Source organism: Eubalaena glacialis, chromosome 2 (assembly GCF_028564815.1).
Source record: "Eubalaena glacialis isolate mEubGla1 chromosome 2, mEubGla1.1.hap2.+ XY, whole genome shotgun sequence".
Classification (NCBI taxonomy): Eukaryota; Metazoa; Chordata; class Mammalia; order Artiodactyla; family Balaenidae; genus Eubalaena; species Eubalaena glacialis.
Window position 1 is genome coordinate 12,475,521 of NC_083717.1, and position 20,866 is coordinate 12,496,386.

The window sequence follows — 20,866 nt, forward strand, 5'->3', positions numbered from 1 at the left end:
TCAACATATTCACATGAGTATGGCATTATGACCTCCATGGTAAATTAACAGAGATCCTGCTATAAAAAAGTTATAATCTCAATATCCAAAGAGATGTGTGTATTTCATAGAAAGAGAAACTTGACTTGGGTGATGCTAATTTCCACTGTGTGAAAATGGGAAACAAAACCTGTTTGTTAAAGAATATATACTTTCAAATGTTTATGAACCCTAGCTTCTTTTCTTTCTTGCCCTCTCCAGCTCTATTTCTTCTCCTTCCAAGTCATTCTTTTTCTTCTTTACATGTTCCCCCAATAATACTTTTCACTATGAATAATTCATCCATTCATCCATCCATTTAATGGACCTTATTGATGACCTCCTATGTGCCTGGCAAAGGGTTGTCCTCTGGCCATCAAAGATGAATAACAATGGCCCTGACTTCAGGGAAGTCGAAATCTAGCAGATGTTGGACCCCATGGTTAAGGAGCTGGAAGTGAGTCATTATGAAAATCAGATATCACCTGCCCTTACCTGTAGAACTTGTATTTTTTCCATCTTCTTTCGAGACCACATCTCTCACAGACTGTAAGCTCCCTGAGTACTGGGACCATACATCAATCACTTCTATTACCCCAGCATCTAACACAATGCCTGGCACATAGTGGGTCTCATAAATTATTTTGCATTAATAAACGAAGGAATCTGAGTAAATGAAATTGGGTAAACACTATGCATCATGAATGACTTCCAAAAACTGGAATTTAATTAACTATCTCCCTCTCCCCACAAAGTGCACCCTTGGTACCAGAAGCTGAGTGGGATTCTGGTTTCTTAAGCACAGACAGTCCTAGTCTGGAAAATGATGCCTTCGTTGCCTTCCCAGAATAATCGCATCCCATTAAATATAAAATTCCCTGAGAACCTTCCCTAGTTGAGAAGAGGGTGGGCAATGTGCCCGCACCGCCCTCCTCTGCCTTCCTCAGGGCTCTGCTCCAGGGAGGAGCGCAGCTTCCACGAACTTTTTTCCCCGTTCAAAGTTTAGTCAGTTAAAGAATAAAAGCTCCTTCGGGAGGCCGGTTAGAGAAGACAAGAGCTGAACGTACCCCGAAAACAAGCGAACAGAACGCCGAGGGTGTCTTTTGAGTACACCGGGTCTCCCCGGCCCTCGCGGCTGCTGGGAACAGCCTGACGACTGCGGGGACGCAGGGCGGCGCGGGGAGGGCGGGCGGGGGGGCAGCCGGGAGGCCCGAGCGCTCTCGCCCTCGGAGAAGCCGCCTAATGACAATTAGCCACCGAGGCTCCAAAAGCGCCCAACAGCTGCTGTAGGGACCCGGAGCGTCACACCCTCCTTCTCCCTGGACCGCTGTCTCCCCCGTCGAGGCTGGAGCATCTCAGAAGACCCCAACTTCCCACTCCGAGCCCCTGGATCCGGACTCCCCGGCGCCCCGGCGTCCCGACCCTTCAGCGTCGCTGCCTGGGGCCGGGTTCTGCCTCCTCCTGCCCTCGTCTTCCAGCATCCGGCAGCGATGGCCCCGCGCAGCCCTGAGTGAGAAGCCACGCCATCTCCTAGGCGCACCCGTTTCCAACCTCTGAGAAGCCCCTGGCTCGCCACTCCAGGGGGGCACGCCAAGGTCACCAGCGTAGGTGTGACAACCAACCTCCACCTTCACTCTCTCCAAATCCCTCCCTTTCCGAGACCTCCAGGGCCAGGTTCCCTTCGCGTCCCTCCCCGCAGCTGGGGGTCTCCTCCTCTGGCACCCCCTCGCCCCATAGGGGTCCCACCCTGCCTTGGCCCTCCGGGTCCTCGCCCCTCCAGTGACGCTCACCTTCTCTCCCGGGCGAGCCTCCCCTGTAAGTCCGCTATCCTCAGCGAGCTAGGGTAGGAGATAAACCTCCCACTCGCTCCAGGGAGCGGCGGGGAAACCGACGCAAACTTCTGCTGCACTTACTTCGGGCCGAGGCTGCCGCCCCCTCGCCTCTCCTCGCTCTCCCACAGGCAGCTGCTCCGCGGCGGTGACCTGGAGCTGTCGCGCTCGCCTTCCCTGTACCAGCGCCGCCGCGAAAGACGCAGGGCTGGGGGGGGGGGGGTCTCTCCCGGGCGAGCGCGCCCGGAGCCGGAGTCCCGGGGCCGAGGTCCGGCCGCCGCGCCGGGCGGCGAGCTGAGCGGCGGCCGTCCCCAGCCGCTCGGGGAGGCTGCGCACGGCGCCGCGCGCACGACTCCTCGGCTGGGTCGTTTCTGTCCGAGTTGCAGTTTCAGTGCCTGCCAGGACTGCAGCACCCTCTCCGTCCTCCCCCGGAAACGACTTTCAATTCACCTGGCGGCTCGCGGGGCTCCCCCGCGGGCTGGCAGCGCGACAGCGGGTGCAGAGAAGAGGGAGGAGCGCAGGAGTGGCGGCCGCCCCAGTGCCCCTCCAGCCTCAGGGGCGAGGAGCGCGCGGCCCTCTCCAGCCGCTCTCCTCGGGACTGCAGTCCTGACGTCACCCCACCCCCACCCCGCGCCCGGCGGAGGAGCGGCGCAGAGGGTGGGGTGCGGGGAGCGAGGACGCGGGAGTGTGAGCGCGTGTGTGTGCCCGCGCACGTGTGCCTCGCCAGCCCGGGGCCGGTCGGAACCGCAGCTGGATCCTGTGACGAGCCAGAAACCGAGCTCCCTGCAAACAGGAGCCGAAGGGCGGCCGTGAGCAGCCGAGGGCGCTTGCTTCCAGGTTGGGGCGGGGATACTACGGACGCCGAGTTTGGATGCGACCGAAGGAACTGGATTAATGCGAAAGGGGCGTCGGGAGAGCGGGAGTTGGGCACTGTCTTTCCCCGAAGTTGGAGGATGCACGAGACGCATTTAAAAAGCTGCGCCAGAGGCTTGGGAGGAGGAGGGGAGTAGACCGTTAGGGAGGATTGATTTTCATGCTCCACTAGGAAGGAGGCGGGATGGGGAGCTCTCAGAGTCTTCCTGGCCCCCACTGCCGCCGCAGGGTCCTAGAAGGGAGCCCGCTTTGGTGCGCCGAGGGCGCCTCTCGTCTCCTCCGAGCACACCTCCAGCCCGCTGCCGCTGTGCACTGAGAAGTTGCTGCCCAGGGATCAAAGGGGCCGGGCCTTCTCCACTTAATTCCCCGCCCCGCCTGACCCTGGGGGAGTTTCCGCCAGAAGCTGGGCCAAAGCACCCGGAACCAGAGAAAGGGGTCAGGCCAAGGCCGGGCTCCGGATGCCCCATACCCTGCCCTTGGGTGTTGGGTCTGAAGCCACGGTGGCTACAACACCGAGCCGAGTTCCTCGAGATCATCGGGGTGACTCTTTGCCACCCTCCAGGAACTTACTCTCGAAGGGGGCCTGAGTAGCCACCTAACTTCGCTCGTTCTCACAAGGTATCCTGGGCCCAAAATGGAAGAGACTTTCTGCGGAGGCGCCAAATGAAGGGTCTTTAAGAGGTTCTAGGATAGCTAAAGATTGTCCCTGGAGCGTTTGTCCTCAGCAGCGACCCAGCCATCTCATGGAGCAGAGTACGCGGCTCCTTGCGCCCACGGCGCTCTGTACTCTGCGGCGGTGCCCAGCCTGGGGCCCCCCGTAGACTCGGGGCGGGAGCAAAATGTGCAGGAGCTCCTGCCCGGGCCGGATCCGCTATCAGCAGCGAGGCGTCATACACGCGTTGCAGTGACCAAGAGAGCAGCCAGCAATTTTGCTCCGGTCTAGTGGCAGTGGTCTTTAACAGCAAGCGTCTTCCTTTCTGAATCCAGAACACCGTTTGACCGCCGAGATGCCTCGTTCATGAAAATACTTGTTTAAAATGGAAAAGGTGAGGGTAGGAAGCAGGAAGTAAACAGAATGGGTGAAAAAGATCCCCGGTCCACAAACACACTTTTAACTTCAACTTCTCAAAGTTACTAAAAGTAGTATAAGACCTGGTTGAAGCAGCTGAAAGTTTCATTGCAATCTTCAATCTCAAAGGAAGTTGAACAAAATAGACGGAAGTGTGGAATCTTGCTCTACTGCCTTACGTTTAATAATCTTAGGAATTCCCACATTTGAAAATTAGAATTCTAGCTAATTAGGCAATGTTATGGATACCCTTAACTACGGGTTGGAGTTAACAAATAAATAGAATAATTAAAATAAGTAAAGATACAGCATGTTCCTAATTAGAACACAGAACAAGGGAATTTCAGAGAAGGACGTCGAGTACCAGCCTCCAGGTCCTCTTGCAACCGACCTATTTTTTAATATATAAATTTAAAAACACCCTGTCATCATGAAGGAATTACATAACCAAGTCCTAGTGATGCATGTTTCAGAAACAGCAATTCCTCAGTGGGAATCACTGTTCCTGAAAATGTTAATTCAGATTAATAGTGTGGGAATAAGCAAGTCATTGGCAAAAAAAAAAAAGGTTTGAAAACAAGATGGTGAACTGGCAGCTATGCTGGTACATATGAACCTTCTAAGTTGGGTCACAATTTTGTTTCTAAGTGTTCAATGTCAACAGCTAATTAGTGATGCTGTATTAGCAGGTGCCACAACCTGGCAGACATAGCCACAGTAAGTAATGGCTATTTGATGTGGCAGGCCTAAGTACTCCTTCCTCTGCAGGATTAACTTTTTTTTTTTTTAATTTTTTTTTAATTTTATTTATTTATTTATTTTTGTCTGTGTTGGGTCTTCGTTTCTGTGCGAGGGCTTTCTCTAGTTGCGGAGAGCGGGGGCCACTCTTCATCGCGGTGCGCGGGCCTCTCACTATCGCTGCCTCTCTTGTTGCGGAGTACAGGCTCCAGACGCGCAGGCTCAGTAATTGTGGCTCACGGGCCTAGTTGCTCCGCGGCATGTGGGATCTTCCCAGACCAGGGCTTGAACCCGTGTCCCCTGCATTGGCAGGCGGATTCTCAACCACTGCGCCACCAGGGAAGCCCAGGATTAACTTTTTTCACATTCTAATGTGATTGGTTGTTTGCATATCTGTCTTGCTTCTAAATTTATAGTCTTCAGGGCAGTAATTTTGTCTTCCTTTCCATGGGACCCAGTGCAGTGCCTGGTAAATGACAGACACTTAATAAATGCATGTTGATTTAATTAATTGTTTTTTAAAGAGTATAAAATAACTACATTTAAAAAATGTCTAAACTGACTCATATATATATAAAATATACATATTTATACATGAAATGGAAAGGAGAGGAGCAGGAAGGGGAGGGGAGAAGAGGAAAAATAACTCTCAAAAGAATAACTGTTGGGCTTCCCTGGTGGTGCAGTGGTTGAGAATCCGCCTGCCAATGCAGGGGACACAGGTTCAAGCCCTGGTCTGGGAAGATCCCACATGCCGCGGAGCAACTGGGCCCGTGAGCCACAACTACTGAGCCTGCGCGTCTGGAGCCTGTGCTCTGCAACAAGAGAGGCCGCGATAGTGAGAGGCCCACGCACCGCAATGAAGAGTGGCCCCCGCTCGCCGCAACTAGAGAAAGCCCTCGCACAGAAACGAAGACCCAACACAGCTAAAAATAAATAAATAAATTTATAAAAAAAGAATAACTGTCATAGCTGAGTGGGCGTTTAAATTATCTGTAGAAATATCACCTGCTGCTCTTATTCTATGAGAATTCTTTCATGTTTATCTATTGACATGTACATTTAAAAGTTTTGTGTTTGGAACTCAGAAGTGCTGTCCAAAGTGCATTACAAATATTATCCTATTGTTCAGAATGCAGCGTATCATTTAAGTTGGGTGTATGCATTTCTGACAAGGTAAGAAACATTGTTAGCTCAACTCACCCTGGACTTTGCCTTAATCAATGTGGTAGTTCACAAAGGTTCATGTACTGCCAATATGGCCCAATAGGCTGCAGACCAAAGCTTGTATGACATGCCCCCAAATAGAGGCACTATAGTTGACAAGGCAATTCAACTATCAGGCACATTTCAGAGACCAGGTGGAAAATTAGCTGCATACACACACACACACACGCACGCACGCACGCACACACACCAATCCATAGCTACCGTAGAGCCAGAACATCAAGTTTACAAAGAAGGAATAGCTCTACTGGGAGTAGGGGTGGTGGTGTTCCAGGGGAGGGACACTATTTTAATATAGCAGTGGCTTTTCATAACATACTCTAACAATTAATGTCTCTAAATCAAACCCTCTAGCAAATACATGTTGGCAAAGCTATGGAGACCCATAATTCTGTCCTTCCAGAAGCTATCTCCTGAGCAAAACAAGCTCCTTAATACAGCTTCTCATTTTCTGCCCCCCCCCAAAAAATGGCAAGAATAAAAATTATTTCACATAAGACTTACCTAAAAACCAGTTAACACATATATCTTATATATATTGTTATCTATATATCTGTTATAGATTATGGTCAAAATGATTTTAATAAATCTGTTCAATTATGTAATACATTTTCTAGAGAAACATTTTAAAAGAGCCTAAATAGCTCATGATAAAGAAAACATTATCAAAAATTTTAAACACTGTCTTTAGAACATAGCAAATTTGGTATAAAACACTGGAAATTTCCCGCAACTTCTCTCAAGACTTGGATTTGCTCTTAATATTTCATGCTTCATGATATATTAATAGCTTTGTATTTGAACTTCTTGTGTAGTGCCCTCTAATCTTAGTAGAGTTAACCCCAAAGACAAAATCTAAGTGGCTGATTTCTTTTAAGAAGTTGAAGTCCTAAACTGATAACTTCAAATTTCAAAACTGTCACAACCAAGACAGGTAGTTGTCATGTAATTATATTAATTTATAGCTAATACTCCTAAAGTACTATTACAGATTAGCAGTAAGTTTGTGATGAAAGTTGGATTTTTGGCTGGTATTATTATATTAAAAAATAATGACATTTTCCTTATACATGTGTTCATATAGTGTAATTATACTTCACCATAGATTTCTAAATAGCACATAGAGCCTTCCCTGGAGATGCTTTTTCATGAATTATGGAGTACTCATCCTAAATGGACTGTATTGGCACCAAAGAACACTTTGGTCACATTATAAAGCCTAAAGAGCAATAGTAAAGAGACAATTTGTTGCTGTTTTCGGTGCACATTTCAGGGAGGGCTTCCACAAGGGGTAGGTTTTTCATAGCGTAAATTTTTATAAGGGGCACTCCTGTATGTGGATTTGCTTATATGTGAAAACAGTGCTGCTAGTTACAAAGGCTTCATTTTTCCCATCACAGGTATCAAGGCAAGAAAAATCCTAGCCAAGCGAATGGATGTAGAAGGTCAAGTGCCTATTAGACTTCATTCCTGCCTTCAAAGAGCCTGCAATCTGGTACCTTTCTATTTTTCTGCTTTCTTTGTGAAGCCCCTAGGAGCGGTGCTTTGAGATCTAGGAATCCATACAGCTAGACCTGGGCCAGTAGGGTACAGCTGAATTTACAGAAACCAACTGAAATTTATTAACAGGTTTCAGAAAGTATCTCTAAGTGGATTTAGTTACAGTATTTGATTCTCCCTGAACTGTTAAGAGCAATTTCAGCCTAAGTCTAAAAGGACACGCACTTTTTATCCTTTGGTGCTTCAGGAACACTTATTTCATTAACCCCATTTTCTGCCTGGTCCCCTTCCACTTTTGCACAGAGTAGCTTTTTTGCATTTACATTGTCTAAGTCAGGCAGTTAGAACTGAGGCACCTCTGGGCCGAGCCCTTGTCTGCCTACATGTTTATCAAGCATTATATACACTTACTGCACTCTATAAATAATAATAACAGTAATCACCTTCTATGCAAAATTAGAATGTAAGCATATTCATCCAGTCTAGCATGCTGATTTGCTTTAGTGCATCATAATTATCTCATGAAACCAATGGTATAATGGGCACTACATTATACAATCTTCCAAAAATATGTTACTATATATTCTGGCAGGGAGATGCACCTGCGGGTTTTTCTCCACCCACCTCCAAGATACAGAAACGGCAGGGTGATACTTAAGTTGTATTCATGTTGCAAAGTATTCAAAGTAATCTCCTTTTCGGCCTTTTCCATCCAAAGAGCCAGCCAGTACTAAGTATGGTTAAGATATATTTGTCCAGAAGGAGTAAGCTGAACAGGAAGATGGGAATGTATAATTTGTCCCACATAAAGGACATGAGAATTATAGATTGCCACGCACTTATTGCAGGAAACGTAGGGCCTGGGGGCATTTATATAAGTGTTAACCATTGATAACTGCCAATGGCCACCATTGTAAGCTGGTTGAACTTTCATTGTTCGATTAAACAGCAATCAGAAAATTAGCCTTGACTTCATTGTAAAAACAGGGAACTTCCTCTCATTTTCAAACTCAGAGGAAAGAGCAAAGAAATTGCTGGAAACATTGTCAAAAATACTTCCTGGTTTGTAATATGCACAGCTGCCGATCTCTTCATGCAACAAACTTACCAGGTTGAGGCAATTAAGCTGGAACTGAAGCTTAAATCATTAAGCAGACAGGTCATATGCCCAAAATACCTATGACATTTGAAAATATATAGTGTTGAAAGAGCTGTACTACATAAAATTGAAAACCACACACGATTTTACTACCTAAGAAGAGGGAGCTCCCTTGCTTTTTGCCCAGAGGTTTTCTTCTGATGCAATAATGTTATTTTAATGTGTCAGGATGGAAACCTTGGTCAGAGACTTCTGCAGTCACAAATTCCAGTGTCTCTGGCTGTATTTTTAGTCTTCTGAATTAATTGGATATAGCACCATATAGTAAGAAATCCCTTTGACACTGCTGCAGAAATATACATAAGGCGTAGCTCCCAGAAAGAGCCACTGGCTGGCCATGGAGCAGAGAGATGGGCAAAGGCACCAAATCTGCACAATCCCGGCTCTTTCTCTCCAGCAGAGCAAAGCCCATTGATTTTTACAGTACATGGAGCTGACTTGGGAGGATGTTATTATTTGAAACATTATCTAGTCCACCATAGTAATCATTAGGTTTGTATGTCTTCACTTGAAACTGCTTAAAAAAAAAAAAAAAAAAGATGCTTGACCTAGTCTTCAGATTTGTGTGTAAAAGACCATGGCAAATGAGAAATGCAAGTCAAACTGTCTCCAGGACATTCCCATTAAAATGATAAAAGGAGAAATGTATAGTACCCGTTCTCTAGCAACTACTTCTGAAGTTCGAAATTAGACATCTTAGTTAAAACACCATTAGAAGATACGTACTTCTCAGTGCTCCTCATCAAGGGGGAAATATTTATAGCGGGGGGCATGGGTGAGGTTAAGGTGAGAGAGGACATTTCAGGCTTGTGTGTAAGCTTATATCCCAGAGGTCTATTGGCAAGAGGGGTGTATCAGTCAAGGTTCAGGATAGGGAACAGAAATTACTCTGGGTATTTTAAGGAAGCCATGATTCAATGTCTAGAATTTGGTACCCAAAAAATCATTGGAAGATCCATTGGAAAAAGTTCTGATGGGAGACTTGAGACTCCAGAAATGACATGCAAAAAAAATACAAACTGAATTCCCAAGCCAGCCGTGATCTCTGAGACTGCCACTGGAGCTATGAGTTCAAAAATAAGTACTTCTGGGACTTCCCTGGTGGCGCAGTGGTTAAGAATCTGCCTGCCAATGCAGGGGACTTGGGTTCGAGCCCTGGTCTGGGAAGATCCCACATGCTGCGGAGCAACTAAGCCCATGCACCACAACTACCGAGCCTGCGCTCTAGATCCCCCGAGCCACAACTACTGAAGCCCGCGCACCTAGAGCCCATGCTTTGCAACAAAGAGAAGCCACCGCAATGAGAAGCCTGCACACCGCAAGGAAGTGTAGCCCCCGCTCACCGCAGCTAGAGAAAGCCTGCGCGCAGTAACGAAGACCCAGTGCAGCCAAAAATAAATAAATAAATTCATTAAAAAAAAAAAAAAGTACTTCTACTGCACTGCTGTGCAGCTGTTTCTGGACATTCGGAAAGAGGCCTCTGAATGGAGGTGCCTGGGCTATTGGAATGCAGATATGTGGGTGAGGGTGGCTGGCCTTGGGGGCCCTGAGTCCTTGACTGCAACTCCCTCTAGAAAACTGCAATGACGTGGTTGTGCACCAAGTCTGGTGTGATGAGGACAGATTGCCCCATGGGGCCGACCAGGCAAAGCCTTTGTAATTAGCTGGCCCTGAACAATCCCATGTAGGGTTTTGGTCTGGAGCTAGACTCCTCAGGGGCATGTAAAGAATGCTCTGTAGGTGGAGGATTAAAGCCCTATAACAGAGTTTGGGTTGGAGTGCAGGGGCGGGGGGGTTATATAAATACTATAGGTATATGTATGTGTTCCTTTGTTTGTGTGTGCATTTGTGTGTGTGTGTACGTCCATTAACTCCCTGCTCTTGTGGTGGCCTGGAGAAATAGATTACATATTTTTAGACTACATCCACATAAAGCTATAGAAAAAGATATTTTAAAAAAAAAAATCCACGATACCCACGAAGAAAGGGTATTCTTTCAAAGTTTACTTGCTGATTTGTTCTCCAAGATGCCAGGAATGCCTTAAAGCAGCGGTCCCCAACCTTTTTGGCACCAGGGACCAGTTTCGTGGCAGACAATTTTTCCACGGACCGGGGCGGAGGGGGATGGTTTCCGGATGATTCAAGCGCATTACATTTATTGTGCACTTTATTTCTATTATTATTACATTGTACTGTATAATGAAATAATTATACAACTCACCAGAATGCAGACAGGAGGCGGAGCTCAGGCAGTAATGCGAGCAATGCGGAGTGACTGTAAATACAGGTGAAGCTTCGCTAGCCTGCCGCTCACCTCCTGCTGTGCGGCCTGGTTCCTAACAGGCCACAGAGCGGTACCAGTCCATGGCCCGGGGGTTGGGGACCCCTACCTCAAAGTATAACAGCAATGTTAACAATGACCCTGGTGTCTGGATTTTTTTCTGCAACTTCTGAATCTTTTGAAAACAGCAAAAGGAAACCAGGTGAGAGAAAAGCCCCAAGACCCAAGCATTAACTCTTCTTGAAACACTTCAGAGGTGGTCCATGTCTGCTCATGTGCTAATCACATGTGGCCCCCTTTCTCCATTTTCTCTATGACTCTCTGGAAAACGATGCAGTTTGGACAAAGGGAAATAGGTCATTTCTTCTCAAACTTTTGATGGAGACTTTCTGCATCCCTTAAGCTATTTTTTGTTTTTGTATCTTGTCTTCCTGAATGCCACCTACATACACCTTTTTGAAACTAAAGTGAATCAGAGGAACATGGAGATGGATGTATATCCTGGATTAAAACACAGGCCTTTCTTGTCTTGAGGACTAACAAAAGGATTCTTATACATCTAATTTAGGGTGTTTCTTTTAAAATATAGCTGAAGCCCAATTATTTTATGTTGAATATTTTTAGTATTTGGCCTATATATGGGACATATGTTTCTGGCTGCCTAACACTTTTGAAAACCCTTCTAATTTTGGGAAATGTTCCACTTTGTAAGTTCCTCCTTTTCAGGATTAAAAAAGTGGATGTCTCACTGCCTCAACCTCCTTTGCAGCTAGAGCACAGGCAGGTAACTTGGCACCAGTAGTCCTTTACACCCACAGGAGACTTCAGTTCAGAAGTGAGCTGTGTGAGAAATAACCTGTGGCTGAAGTGTGCATTTTACTGGAGAGAGTGATGGAGAAGACTTTCAGCTTTTAGCAGAAGCTGTGATTGCAAGGCAAAGTATAAGAGGAATCCCTTTTGGCAGCAGGAGCAGTTGAAGCCAAGATGAGTTGCTGGCAGCCTTGCAAAGCCCAGTATACCTAATGCAGTGGCAACTGTGGCCATAATTTCTCCTAAAACCAATTCTATGGCGTGGTTTAGAAGTTTTAGTAGAACGTTAGCCCTGAGCTTACTTTTCTATATTAGGATTATGTTGAATCTGTTTGATCAATTTGGAAAGAATTGATATTTTAACAATTTTAAGTCTTGCAACCCATGAACACGATGTATCTCTCCTTCTATTTAGATCTCTTAAAATTTCTCTCAGCATGGATTGTAGTTTTCAGTGTGTAGGTTTTGCACGTTGTTTGTCAGATTTATCCCAAATATTTTATTATTTTGGTGCTACTGTAAATGATACTATTTTTCAATTTCAGTTTCTCATAGCTCACTGCTAATATATAGAATCACATTGACTTTTGTATGTTGATGTTGTATCCAGTAACTTCTCTAAATTCAGCTTTTAGTTCTAGCAACTTTTTTTTTTGTCCATTTCCATCAGATTTTTTCCATAGGTAATCATGTAATGTGTGAATAAAACTGGTTTTACTTCTTCCTTTCTGATCTTGATGCCTTTCATTTCTTTTCCTTGCCTGGCTGCAATGGCTAAAAAGTCCATATGATGATGAATAGAAGTGGTGACAGTGGACATCCTTGCCTTGTTTCTTATCTTAGGAGGAAAGTACTCAGTCTTTTACCATCAGTGTGATGTCAACCAAAGATTTTTTTATATACTCCCTTTATCAAGTTGAGAAAAAAAATTTTTAATCAGGAATGGAATTTTGTCAAATACTTTTTCTGTGTATGTTGAGATATTCATATGGTATTTCTTTTTCACTTGTTTATATGATGAATTATTTTCATATATTTTCAGATGTTAAACCAATTCTGCATTCCTGGGATAAGCCTCACTTGGCCATAATATATTATCTTTTCTTCATATACATTGTTAGACTTGATTTCTAGTTTGGTTAAGAATTTTACATCTATGTCTACCAGGGATATTGCTCTGTAGTTTTCTTTTCTGTGATATATTTGTCTGGTTTTGGTATACAGGTAATGTTATTCACATAGAATGGTCTGGGAAGTATGCCCTATGCTTCAGTATTCTGGAAGATTTCATATAGAATTGGTATTACTTATCCCTTAAGTGTTTAGTAAAATTTACCAATGAAAATGGAATTTTCTTTTTAGGGAGAATTTTAACTATACATGCAATTACTTTGATACGTATAGGGCTATTCAAGTTATCTACTTCTTCTTGAGTAAGCTTTAATGGTTCATGTCTTCCAAGAGATTTGTTCATTTCCTCAAAATTGTCAAATTTACTGGCATAAAGTTGTTCATAATATTCCTTATTATCCACGTATTATCTGTAAAATCTGTAGTTATGTAACGTCTTGTATTCCTGATATTGGTCATTTGTGTCTCCCCTTTTTTGTTTCTGATAAATACAGCTAGGAGTTCAATTTATTTGTCTTTTCAAAGAACCAGCTTTTGGTTTCACTGATTTTTTTCTATGGTTTTTCTGTTGTCCACTCTAATCTTCAATTATGTCCAATCTTCTGTTTACTTTGGGTTTAATTTGCTCTTCTTTTTCTGGTTTCTTAAGGTGGAAACTGAGGTCAATGATTTGAGACCTTTTTTATTATCTAATAATATTGACATTTAGTGCTATAAATCTCCCTCTAATTACTACTTTAATGGCATCCCACATATTTTGATACTTTCTGTTTGTACTCCCATCCAGTATAAAATACTTTGTAATCTCTTTTTGATCTCTTGACTGACCCATGGATTATTTAGAAATGTGTTATTTCATTTCTAAATATTCAGATATTTTCCAGAGATCTTTAAGTTATACATTTCTAATTTAATTCCATTATGATCAGAGAACTTGTTGAGACTATTTTATGACCCAAAACACAATCTATCTTAGCAAATGTTCCATGTGCCTTTGAAAGGAATGTGTATTCTGTTGCTGTTGAATGAAGTGTTTTATAAATGTAAATTAGGTCAAATTGATTTATAGTGTTATTCAAATCATCTACATCCTTACTGATATTCTATTTGTTCTATCAATTAGATTTAATTCTCTGATTATATTTGTGGATTTGTCTATTTCTCTGTGCAGTTCTATTAGTTTTTGCCTCGTGTATTTTGAAGCTCTTTTATTAGATATATAAACATTTAGGATTGTTATCCAATCTTGATGAATTGAAGTCTCTATCATTATGAAATAATCCCATTTATCCAACATAATATTCTTTGTCCCAAAGTCTACTTTGATATTAATATAACCACTCAAGCTTTCTTTAGATTAGTATTAGCATGGTATATTCTTTTCCATTCTTTTACTTTTAACCTATTTGTGTTGGTTTCTTGTAGACAGCCAATAGTTGAGTCCCACTTTTTTAGCCAATCTGAAAGTCTCTGCCTTTTAATTACGGTATTTAAACCCATTAGTTTTATGTGATTAATTATATGTTTAGACTTAAATTTACCATCTTGCTATTTGTCTCATCTGTTTATGTGCCTTCTCTTCATTTCCTGCATTCTTTTGAATTAATGAAAAATTATAATAGTTACATTTTATCTCCTTTGTTGGCTTATTAGACATAACTCCATAACTCTGTTTTGTTATTTAGCAGTTTTTTAGGGGTTTTAGTATCATCTAAATATCTTTAACTTATCTTTAACTTCAAGTGATGTTATACTATGTCACATATGGTGAAAGAACCTTACAACTTCCATTTCTCCACCCTGTCTTTTGTGCTATTGTTGTCATTCATTTTATTTCTACATATGTTTTAAATATATGTAAACATAATTGTTTTAACAATTCATTGTTACTGTTTTTGCTTTACATAGTCAATTTTCCTTTACAAGATTTAAGTAAACAGGAAAAAGGCCTTTTATTTTTATGCACATAGTTACTATTTCCAGTGCTCTTCATTCCTTTGTATACATCCATATTTCCATCTGATATTTTCATTCTGTTTGAAGGACTTCCTTGAACATTTCTTGTAGTGTGTCTCTGTTGGTAATGAATTCTTTCAGCATTTTTATGTCTGAAAAAGTCCTTATTTTATGTTTGTATTTAAAAGTTATCTTCACTGAGTATAGAATTCTCATTGATAATTCTTCTTCTACCACTTTTGAGATATTGCTCCACTGCCATCTCACTTGTATTGCTTCTATTGAAAAATCTGCGGTAATTCTTATCATCATTCCCTTCTACTTAATACCGTTTTTTCTCTGGCTCCTTTTGAGATTTTCTCCTGATCGTAGTTTGGAGAATTTGATTATGATATGCTTTGGTGTAGTTTTCTTCATAGTTTTTTTGTTTTGGCTTGGTTTGGTTTGGTTTTTTGTTTTGCTTGCTTCGTTGATCATCTTGGATATATAGATTTCTAGATTTGAAAAAATTTCAATCATTATTTCTTTAAATATTTTTACCTCAACCTCTGTGTGCTGTCTTCTGTAGACTTCAAGTTCATACATGATAGGCCACTGCAGTGGTACTACATCTCAATAATTCTCCTGGTCTTCTTGTTTGTTGTTGTTATTGTTTTCTCTTTTTTGTCTGTTTTTCATTTTGCATAGTTTCTTTTGCATGTCACCAAGTTTAATAATCATTTCTTCTGCAATGTTTAATCTGCCAATAATCCTTTCAGTGAATTTTTTCCTCTCTGAGATTTTAGTTATCATCTTTAGAAATATGATTTGAGCTTTTTTATTTATAGCATATCTCTATTTGTTCAGTCTTTCCTCCAGCTTTTTGAACATCTGGAATACAGTTATAACTATCTTAATGTCCTTGTCTGCTAATTCTAGCATCTGTTTCAATTCTGGGTCCACTTTGATTGATTTAAGTTTTATCCTCATTATGGATCATATTTTCTTGCCTCTTTGCATGCCTGGTAATTTTTGATTGAGTGGCGGGCATTAAGAATTTTACCTTGTTGTGTGCTGTTTTGTATTCCTGTAAATCTACTTAAGCTTTGTACTTGGATACAGTTAAATTATTGTAAAACTGTTTGGTTTGTTTGGATCTGGCTTTTCTGATTTGTTAAGCAGAGTACTGTCTAGTCTAAGGCTAATTATTCCCCATTTCTTAGGCAGGATCTTCCCGAGTGTTCTACCCAATGACCCCAGAATTATGAGTCTTTTCATTTTGGCTGATGGCAACAGAAATTATTTCAGGCCCCATGTAAACACCAAGTATGTTCACTCCAATCTTTTTAAGTGGTTCTTTCCCGTGCTTTGGGGAGTTTTCTCATATGCATGTGTTTATCAGTGTCCTGCAGAATATTCAAAAGGTACCATTTGGCGATCTCTGGAGTTCCCTCTCTGCGCAGCCTTCTCCTCTCTGGTATTCTGTTCTGCAAACTTTAGCAGACATAACATCTCCAGATTCCCAACACCATCGTGCATAATACTCACCTCATTTGTTTCCCATTTCTCAGGGAAAACGGTTCTTCATTAACCGTTGTTCAATCCCTTGAAAACTATTGTTTAATATATCATTTTTAGGGTTTTTTTTTTTTAAGTTGTTTCTTTCAGGAAACAATGCCTGTTACTCCATCTTCACCGGGAGCAGATGTTGAGGTCTGTTGGATAATGCATGCTGACGTAGAACACCTTTGCAAAGTTCTCTTGACTGTTTCTAGGAGGCTTCAAAAGGTGTCTCATATGTGTCCTCCACAATTATCTGGGATGTTCCACCAGGGACCTAGTCTCATGTGTAACAATCCCAATCAAAATCTCAGAGGAATTTTTATAGATGTCAACAAGCTGACGTAAAATGTATATGGAAAGGCAAAAGAAGTAGTAGAACCAAAACACTTTTGAAAAATAAAAACAAATTTGGAGGCCACATATTACCTGATTTTAAGGTTCACTCTAAAACTACAATAAGGCTGTGACATATTGGTGAAAGGATGGATGAATGGAATAGGATATAAAGTACAGAAACAGACTCACACAAATACGGACAATTTATTTCTGATAAAGGTGCAAGGAAATCCAACAGTGAAAGAATCATCTTTTCAACAAATGTTGCTGGGAAAATCAGACATACATACATGAAAAAAAATAAACCTTGACCTATACCTAACATCTTTACAAAAATTAATTCAAAATGGATTATAGATCTAAATGTAAGATGTAAATCTATAGAACTTTTATAAAAAAACATAGGAGGAAATCTTTATGACCTTGATTAAGCGAAGGACTCTTAGATATGACACTGAAAGTACAATCTGTACAAGTATGAATTGATAAATTATACCTCCTTAAAACTAAGAACTTCTGCTCTGTAAAAGCCACTATTAAAGAAATGAAAAGCCAAGCCACAGACTAGGAGAAAATACTTGCAAATCAGACATCTATAAATGCACTGATATATCCAGAATAAATAAAGAAATCTTGAAATTCAACAATAAGAAAATAAACAGCCCTATAAAAATGCACAAAATATTTCAAAAGATACTCCACCAAATAAGATATATAGATGGCAAATAAGTGTATGAAAAGATATTTAGCATTATTAGTCATTAGGAAAATGCAAACTGAAACCACCATGTGATAGCACTATTCACCTAGTAGAATGACTTCAGAAACAAACAAACAGGGACTTCACTGGTGGCACAGTGGTTAAGAATCCACCTGCCAATGCAGGGCACACAGGTTCAAGCCCTGGTCCAGGAAGATCCCACATGCCGCAGAGCAACTAAGCCTGTGCACCACAACTACTAAGCCTGCGCTCTACAGCCCGCGAGCCACAACTACTGAGCCTGCGTGCCACAACTACTGAAGCCCATGCACCTAGACCCTGTGCTCCGCAACAAGAGAAGCCACCGCAATGAGAAGCCCACGCACTGCAACGAAGAGTAGCCCCCACTCGCCGCAACTAGAGAAAGCCCAGGCACAGCAACAAAAACCCAACGCAGCCAATAAATAAATAAATAAAATAAATCTATTTTTAAAAAAAAGAAACAAACAAATCCTAATAATATCCTGGTGAGGTTGTACAACAACTGGAGCTCTCATACATTGCTGATGAAAATGCAAAATGGTACAGCCACTTTGAAAGCAGTTTGTCAGTTTCTTACAAAGTTAAATATACATTTACCATATGACCTAGCCATCTCACTCCTAGGGGGTAGGATTGAAATGAAAACCTATTTTCATAAAAAGGCCCATATGAAAATGTTTGTAGCAGCTTTATTCATAATCACCAAAAACTGGAAACAATCAAGATGTCCTTCAACAGAGGAATAGATGAACAATCTGTGGTACATCCATATAATGGAATGTTAATCAGCAAACAAAGGAATGAACTGTTGATGTATGTAACAGGATGGATGATTCTCAAATGCATTATGCCAAATGAAAATAACTGGACATGAAAAAGTAAAGAAGAATGATTCCATTTATATGATATTCTAGAAAAGTAAAACCTTAGGAATGGTAAAGATATCAGTGGTTGCTAGTGGTTAGGGCTTGCAGGAGAGATTGACTACAAAGGACAAGCAGGAAGCTATTTTGGAGGATGAAGGAACTGTTTTATTTCTCGATTGCAGTGGTGGTCTGAAACTCTTTGCATTCCTCAAAACTCATAGAACAAAACCCGAAAAGAGTGAATACTACCTTATGTAAATTTAAAAATAAAATTTAAAAGACTATATACTGAATATCGAGACACCCACCACTTTTCCATGACTCAACTCCAAAAATGCAGGCAACTAGGCATATTCCCCAAGGCTGGAGACTAGAGAATTCTTTTCTCTTGAGATATAAAAAGACTGAGTGGAGGATGAAGGGAATATTTGCATATACTGACATTTGATAATACTCACTGAAACAGCTGGGCCTCTGCTAGGAAACTCACATGGGGCCCTAGTCAATATGGCCTGCCTTTACACACACATATTCCAAACAGCTTCTTAATATAAAGAAGCCATGGGCAATCAAGGGAAATAACACAATCTGGAAAGTTGAAAAAAATTTTAAAACATGCATTTAATCTCCTCAAAGAGCTAAGAGAAAATATTGACTCCATAAAAAATAATAAAAGACACAGATAACAATAAAGAATTCATGGAAATTAAAAACAGGATAGACAAAAAGCAAGTAAATAAAATAACAGAAGGGCTGGAAGATAAATTGAGGAATACCTCCCAGAAAGTAGAATCTAAGATAAAGAGACATAAAACAGGAAAGAAAAATTCTGGAAAGTTGTGTGATTAATTCAAGCTTCCACATCCAAATAATAGGTAATACAGAAAAGGAAAACAAAACACAGATGAGGAGATTTGGGTAATAACAAATACAAAATAATTTCCTGGGATTGAAATAATGAACCAAGCAAAATAAACAAGAAAGGACCCAAGCAAAACTTGTCATAATTTTTAAAACACCAGAGATTTTTTTTTTTAATCCAGAAAGCTTCCAGGGAAAAAAACTTGTTAATTCAAAGGATAAAGAATTAGAATAACATTAGACTTTGTATCAGGGACATTGGAAACTAGAAGACAATGGAGCAATACCTTCAGAATTGTGAAAAAAAAAAAAATTAGGATCCATATCTAGGCAATCTACCAGAAGTACAAAGGTGATATAAACACGTCTGCAGACATTCAAGGTCTCAGAAATGTTACTTGCCAATTCCCATGCACACTTTCTCAGGAAGCTACTGGATGATACTATGCAGCAAAATAAGCGAGTAAACAAGGAAAACAGAGAGCAAATGTAAGGAACAGGGGAGTCCCAGGATGCCATGTCTGCAATAAGCCAGATATAGGAGAGAGGGCTAGAAGCATTGAAGAACTATGTCTCCAGGGGGAAACACACTAGAATTGGTAGGTTACCTGCTATGTTTCCCCTTGTAGAAAAGTAATTAAAATAGTACCATGGGTTTTATAGTTCTTGTGAAGAGTTTGAGAAAAATACGTGATGGGAACATGAAAAAAAATTAAAAAGCAAGTAAAAATGAATCAAATGTCAATTCCAACGAACATAGAAAGTTTCATTAAAAAGAAAATACAGTCTTGGAACAAGATTTTCCTCAGGTGTGAATGATACTTTCATAGCCATGAAAATGTAACATTGGTTATTGATTTTATTTAAAAGTTATATAAATATATTGGGAAGATGGAGGAAGTTGAGGGTTCAGGTGGTCTTATAAGAGTTCCAAATGCTCATCTTTCATACCAAGAAGTCAGCAATCAGTGCCTAAAACTGAAAAATCCAAGTGAGAGTAGCACTTTAAATTATATAGGTAATTATCAGAAGAAATAGCTAAAAGAAATAAAGAGGGTGCTTCTGAGAAACCCAACTCAGGTATTAGAGCAAGGGAGTACAGTTTTTTATTAGATGTGTTAACTTTTTAAAACTCCATGTGTGTTTTACTTTGATGAAAATAGAATTTAAACATTTTTAACAGAAATTGCCTGTTGTGAGAATGTCAGAGTGGAAGTCTGCAAGATAATATTTTTGGAGAAAAGAGAAAGCTGTTTTCCGTTTTTCAAATCTGCCTGGGCATAGAGCTCTCTTAGTTATTCTAGAAAGACAGAAGCTCAGCATGAATCTTAAGTTTCAAACCTTCTTCTTATAGCACTGTTTCTTTCAAGGGTGCAAACTTTATATTTTAAACTTTCCTTTTTAACTCTGTTTTCTTTTTTATAATCTTTTATTTTAAAACGTCTTTATTGGAGTATAATTGCTTTACAATGGTATGTTAGTTTCTGCTTTATAACAAAGTGAATCAGCTATACATATACATATATCCCCATATCTCTTCCCTCTTGCGTCTCCCTCCCACCCTCCCTATCCCACCCCTCTAGGTAGTCACAAAGCACCAAGCTGATCTCCCTGAGCTATGTGGCTGCTTCCCACTAAATATTTATTTTACATTTGGTAGTATATATAAGTCCATGCCACTCTCTCACTTTGTCCCAGCTTACCCTTCCCCCTCACCATGTCCTCAAGTCCATTCTCTACATCTGCATCTTTATACCTGCCCTGCCCGTAGGTTCTTCATAACCTTTTTTTTTGGATTCCATATATGTGTTAGCATACAGTATTTGTTTTTCTCTTTCTGACTTACTTCACTCTGTATGACAGACTCTAGGTCCATCCACCTCACTACAAATAACTCAGTTTTGTTTCTTTTTATGGCTGAGTAATAT

The 20,866-nt window shown here is 41.1% G+C and overlaps 1 long non-coding RNA gene across 2 annotated transcripts in view; it reads left to right on the plus strand.

Annotated features, from left to right (window-relative positions):
• Positions 1-3,052: 3,052 nt before the first annotated feature.
• Positions 3,053-20,866, plus strand: part of LOC133084816 (uncharacterized) — a 60,395-nt gene continuing 42,581 nt past the window's right edge. For both annotated transcript variants that reach the window (XR_009699468.1, XR_009699467.1), the window contains exons 1-2: positions 3,053-3,766; positions 7,155-7,249. This is a non-coding gene — a long non-coding RNA (uncharacterized LOC133084816). The remainder of the gene's footprint in view (positions 3,767-7,154; positions 7,250-20,866) is intronic.